We start from the raw sequence: 6994 nt of genomic DNA, 5'->3' as shown, positions 1-6994 counted from the left end.
GGTCCCTAGCCATGCGCTCTTTGCAGTGCAGTAGCTTCAGTACTACTGATCTGGGAAGGTGCGCTCGATCGCAGACTGCTGGATGCGTTGGACCTGCGTGAGAAAAACTAAGAGAAAAAGAAAAAAAAAAAACTAAAACCAAAATTAGAAACTGAAATTAAGAAAAAAGTAAATAAAAAGAAACAAGAAATAATTAAGCTAGATTTAATCTTTGAACCTTGAAAAAATGACGACTTGTAATTTAACCGTGTGTGTGTGCACAATGTATAACAAAATAATGTAAAAGCAGAATTTAAATGACACAATTATTTTGTTAACGAAGTGGAAACTCAGTTAAGAGAAAAACCACTCCGGGGCAGCCAAACCTAAGAAATCCAATATCAAAAGACAAAGCTAGTACATAGACAGTAACACTTACATACCCGATGCAGCGATTGTATCTAGCACTCTAACACATAACCCAACGTGAACGCCTCACAACCAAGTCTCCTACTTGAAGGGGTCTTCTATGGATTCCTTTGCCTTAGGGCTCCTCTCAAACATAGACTTCAATTAATGAGCATAGCAACAGCACACAACAGCAACGGCTTGAGAGCAAACGGATCAGCACAATATCTCCAAAAATATACTCTCTAAGCAATAAAGAATTTGAAAAATAAATATATGACTTCTAAATACCAAGTGTGTATTCGTGTGCAACAAAATATCTTAAATGCGGAAAATAAAAGAGACAATATATTTGTTGACGAAGTGGAGACTCTGTGAAGAGAAAAACCACTCCAGGACAGCCAAACTCAGGAGATCCGCTATCCAAAGACAAAGCAAGTTAAAAAGTACTCGTACTCACAAAACCTATTGCAGTATTCATACCTTTAACTATAACATGAAGCCCATAATGAACGCTTCCCAACCAAGTCTCCTACTTGAAGGGGTCTTTGATGGAATCCCTTACCTTAGGGCCGACCCCTAAGATAGACTTCACACGAACTGTTGAGCACACACCGGCAATGGCTAGAGAGCTAGCGAATCTTCAATTCTCCCTAAACACCCTATCTAAGCACTATTGAATTCTATAATGAATTCTTCCAAATAACAAGCCGAGAGCCCTCTTTATATAGGCTTTACAAATCCTATTTCAACTCAAATTCGGACTCTAACAAGTTGGCGTCCGGACAGAAGATAGCCTCGTCCGGACAGTCTTCTGCGACTGCCTTTCTAGAATAGCTCGATTCTTCCCATAACAGATCCACGTCCAGATGGCTTGGCCGAGCGTCCGGATAGTCTTCACTGTCACTCCTTTCTACATCCGTAAAGAAAACCTGAAATATTCTGGAACGCTAGGTAGCGTAAGGACATGTTGCCACGTCGTCTAGACGTCTTGCAGAAACCTCCCAAATAAGTGTCGACTGAAATCCAACTCTGTGTAGAAATTGGAGAAGCTTGACCTAGCGTCCGGACGGTGTTTCCCTGACGTCCGAACATCTTCAACGCTAAAGCTTCTAGACACTGCAGGGCGTCCGGACGGTTGCACCAGAACTGGTTGATCTGATGTGGAAATTGCATGGAATCTTCATGGACATCTTCTAGAAACTTGTGACTAGTCACATGGCTTGAAACGAACACTGTCCATATAACTTGAAGACATTGAATAAAACCGATAAACCTGTTTAAAATGCAACTGTTACATAAAGTGTTTTTGTCAACCAAAATGTTGCCAACATAAAATACTAACAAACTCCCCCTTTGGCCATTCTGGGAAAAAAAAAATTGACCGGTTTGGAAATACATTCCCGGTCCAATATTTCCCCTTTTTGCCACAAAAGGACAAAAGGTAAACAGAGTATAAGAGAAAAACCATAACCAAAAATCAAAACAAAAACAAGAGAATAGAACAAGGTTAGGTCTTCAATAAGAAATCAAGACACACATGTATCTTAACCTGTGAAAACAGTCAAATAGCTGGTCAAAAATACACAAGCATATGGAAAAGAGTTAAGCACTTAATAAGCATAAATTTCCCACATGTAGAAATATTTCAATAGTCAACTTAACTCAAGCAATGCGTGTGTGTGTGTGTGAAGACTTTCTCAATAAGATATGATCTTCGCTGATAAGATTTAAAGCAACTGAATTTTCTAAAAAGAGAATTTCACAGTTAGATCAGTCAAAAGTCAAACCTTATCTTACTAGGGCCTAGTCACCCTCATCTGATACTCTCCCCCTAAGAAGCAGTCTATTTTGAATTTTACTTGCACCATGAAGGACAAGATATATAGCTGAATCAGCACAGAAGCAATGAAATTATTCATGTAACAATAAGCTCAGAAGTATAACTGCTTTTTTCTTTGAGGTGCTGCAACTTAGAGAGGAAGCCAGAATTTCTAGGGCTAGGTTCAACTAGCGAGTTGGTCAATTTGACAATCTTAGCACATAAAAAATATCTCTAAAAGAATTTCCAGAAGCAGAAAATCAAAGATGAAAAAAAATGTACCTTAGGGGAGCCTTGGATAGTGCACATTTTCATCACATGAGGAAAGCAACTATATAGTAAAGATGCAGCAGGAAAACTCAGCTCATATCCGACTTAGAAACTTAAGCATATAAATGTATATTCTATCAAAGCACAGAGAACTGTTAAAATATATAAATATCCATGAGAAAGCTGAAACCTTTAGAAGAAACCTTGCCTCAAATCCCCCCATTTTTTTAATTTTTATTTTTTGAAAATAAAAGCAGAAAAACAACATGCGTAGAAAATAAAAGACAATTAGTCGAAGCGTGTAGGGTAAAGGCAAACCTGACCTCAGGGAGAGAGGTTTACCTATACCAAGATATAAAATGAGTCGCCCAACGTGCTTTTTCTGTCATTCCTATGAAATACTTGCAGAATTTTCTCAAGACAACAAGAGAAATTATATAGGGTAAAAAATGGTTCCATAACAAACATGCAAAGCATGTACAGGATATGACAATATAAAAGATGCAATGCAAGTGTACCTGACATGCACTAGGATTTAGGAACCACAATCCTAGGCATGTGTGACCTCACTTACTAGGTGGGTACGCTCCCCCTTGGGAAGTGAGTGTGCCTATCCTGTCCTCCATCCTTCGGCTGCAGTTCTATATATCTGATCGAACTCCACATAAAGCTGCTAGCAATGGGCAATTCTTAATAGGATGGATCCTTTTTAGGCGTCTATGGCTTTTCCTTATGATGCTGAGATTTGTTCTTCTTTTACAACCAAGCCTGTTTTATAGGAATAAACCTTTGTTGTTGTCGTTGATGCCTTGGAGCAGGATATCTTGCATGAGGTCCAGACTTTCTAGGTGGGTCCTTTTGAAGCTGAGGACCCCTGGGTTTGACATGACTATTAACTCTACATTGGTGACATATGGGAGTTTTGTGCATTGGTGGAGCATACCTTGATAGTTTCTTCTGAGCCTGATGCTTCCTAGGAGGTCTGGTTCTAGTAAAATCTTTCTTTGGCAACTCCTTCTTCACTTTAGACCTTTGAACAAGTACGTGTGGGCACTTGGGTCGAATGTGACTGCTCAACCCACAGTGATGGCAAATAGGGACAAACTTTTGAATGAGTTGTCTCCTATGTGGAGGAACATATTTTGTCTTGGAATGTTCTTCAACATCTTTTTCCTTCGTAGGAGCATTCATCTTATTCCAAGTTCTTGGGAATTTTAACTTAACACAATTTGGTCTAATATGTCCCACCATCCCACAATGTTGACATGTAGGTAGGCTTCTCTCTGTAGAATGCTTAGATTTCGCAGGTGTAGTATTATCATTCTCATAAGAAACTATAATAGCCTTACCTTTGTCAATCTAAGGCTCTGAACCTGAGGGCCTCACAAACACAGTTCTGGAAGTAGAGGCAATGTTGGAGGAATTAGTAGCTACATACCCGAGACCAGTTTTGTCAAATGATCACTTCTGACCTGTCAACATCTGAGCTATCTTGTTGTCTAAGAACTTCTCCAACTGTAACTGTGCATCCATCAGTTTATCTTCCAAGTCTGTGATCTTCTTAAGTAATGTGTCTCTTTCTGTTTTCATAGCGTTCATTTGCATCACCTTCTTTTCATTGGACTCTCTCATCTTTATGAGTTCCATGTACAAGACACAATATTCCTTTTTCAATTTTTCGTCACTGTGCTCAGAGTAGTGAAGATCGTTTTGGTCTTTATGTGGAGCCACACAGGCTAGAAAATTCTTAGTAGATTCTTCTTCTTTCTCAGACTCATCACTGAGAGTTGCAATGTAGGCCTTCCCCTTAGCCTGCTTAAGATTTGCACATTCAATTCTCATGTGCCCAAAGCTAGAGCACTCACAACATCTATGACCTCTAGGATCCTCCTTATCTTCTTCTTCTGGCTCAGCTTCACTGGGAGTTTCCCTCAGTCCTTCAATGAATTTATCAGTCTTCATCAATTTATTGATCCTGTTGACGATCATGGCTAATTCATCTTCTTCTTCATTGTCTGAGTCTTCATCTAATGAGACTTTACTTTTAGTTGCTTTGAAGGCCATCCCCTTTGCTTTTTTGACTGAGGGTAGGGAATACTCATAAGTTTGAAGAGATCCCACCAACTCTTCAATCTTCATAGAATCTAAGTTCTTGCTTTCTTCAATAGAAGTCACTCTAATCCTAAAACGCTCTGGCAAAGACCTTAGAATCTTTTTTATGAGTTTTACATCAGGCACCCTCTTCCCAAGAATCACCATCAAGTTTCTCAAGTCATTGATCCTAGTGTAAAACTCATCGAATGTCTTATTCTCTAACATCTTAATTTCTTCAAATCTAGAAATCAACATCTGGAGCTTGGTAGATTTAACAAGTTTGGTGCCCTCATATGTTGTTTCTAAGATTTGCCATGCTTCTTTAGCGGATTCACAATTTGAAATTCTTGCGAATGCAGATGGGGAAAGCGCTTGACATAGAGCATGGATGGCTTTATCATTGGAAAGTCGCGCACTATTTTGAGCCACAGATAGTTCAGTAGTTGTAGCTTCTGGTTTAATCCAACCAGTTTCTACAATTTGCCAAACATCAATAGATTTTAAAAAGAAGCACATACGAGCTTTCCAATACCCATAATTCGTGCCATCATAGGCAGGAATGCAATGAAGAGATTGAGACATTATAAAAAATAGAAGTCAAAAAGATCACACTCAAGAAATAAATCTTAAACAGAGTGTACCAAGCTCTGATACCAATTGAAAATAAATAATGACTTCTAAATTACCAAGTGTGTGTTCGTGTGCAACAAAATATCTTAAGTGCGGAAAATAAAAGAGCCAAGATATTTGTTGACGAAGTGAAAACTCTGTGAAAAGACAAACCACTCCAGGGCAGCCAAACCCAAGAAATCCACCATCCAAAGACAAAGCAAGTTACAAAGCACTCGTACTCACAAAACCTATTGCAGTAGTCATACCTTTAACAATAACACGAAGCCCATTGTGAACGCTTCCCAACCAAGTCTCCTACTTGAAGTGGTCTTTGATGAAATCCTTTACCTTAGGGCCAACCCCTAAGATAGACTTCACACGAACTGTTGAGCACACATCGGCCACGGCTAGAGAGTTAGCGAATCTTCAATTCTCCCTAAACACCCTCTCTAAGCACTATTGAATTCTATACTGAATTCTCCCAAATAACAAGCCTAGAGCCTCTTTATATAGGCTTTACAAATCCTATTTCAACTCAAATTCGGACTCTAACAAGTTGGAGTCTGAACGGATGATAGCCTCATCTGGACGGTCTTCTACGACCGCCTTTCCAAAATAGCTCGATTCTTCCCATAATAGGTCCACGTCCAGACGGCTTGGCTGAGCGTCTGGACGGTCTTCACTGTCACTCATTTCCATGTCCGTAAAGGAAACCTAGAATATTCTGGAACACTGGGTAGTGCCCGGACGTGTTGCCACGTCATTTGGACGTCTTGCAAATACTTCTGAAATAAGTGTCGACTGAAATCCAACTCCGTGTAGAAATTGGAGAAGCTTGACCTAGCGTCCGGATGGTGTTGCCCTGACATCCGGACGCCTTCAACGCTGAAGATTCTAGACACTACGAGGCGTCCGGACGCCTTCAAAGGCTCATCCAGAAGGTTGCACCGAAAATGGTTGATCTGACTTGAAAATTACGTGGAATCTTCATGGACATCTTCTAAAAACTTGTGACTAGTCACAGGGCTTGAAATGAACACTGTCCATATAACTTGAAGACATTGAATAAAACCAACAAACCTGTTTAAAATGCAACCGTTACATAAAGTGTTTTTGTCAACCAAAATGTTGCCAGCATAAAATACTAACACAACCCAACAACAGAGAATATGAGCAATAGAACACATATTAACTCACATAAATCCAAAAATAATTAATCCCTAAAAATCTATTATTTTAAGCATAAAAACATAAAAGGAATCAGTAAAAGGTTAGAGAAACATACCTAGGGTGGAGAGAAATTACAAAAAGACAAGAACACGTGAGAGAAGCATGTGAAAAGACAAAAACAATCGTACAAACTGACTAAAAAATCAAAAGAGAGGAAGAGAATGTCGTACGGCGTAGGGGGAATGCGATTTAACCCTCAAGGGTCCCCGTCCGGACGTATTACTAATGTCGTCCGGATGTAGTGCCACATAAGAGATCGCACTAAAGCGCACGTCCGGACAAATCTGCCTCACCGTCCAGACATACAGAACCACCGTCCGGACGCTTCACACAAAAAGCTAAAAAAACAGAGGAAAAAGAGAAGAAAAATATTTGCGAAAAATAATTTTCAAAACATGCATGTATAAAAATCTGATAACGCATTTCAATAGCATTTTAACCCTGATGCCAAAATACAACAGAGAGTTAAGTAATTAGCTAGCGAAAAATTTCCCGGCAGAAGAATATTTTAAATAGTCTACTTAACTCATGCAATGCGTGTGTGTGTGAAGACTTTCTCAGTAAGGTATGATCTTCGAT

The sequence above is a fragment of the Alnus glutinosa genome, chromosome 6 (genome assembly GCF_958979055.1).
Source record: "Alnus glutinosa chromosome 6, dhAlnGlut1.1, whole genome shotgun sequence".
In the NCBI taxonomy this organism is placed as follows: Eukaryota; Viridiplantae; Streptophyta; class Magnoliopsida; order Fagales; family Betulaceae; genus Alnus; species Alnus glutinosa.
This window is presented reverse-complemented; position numbering follows the sequence as displayed.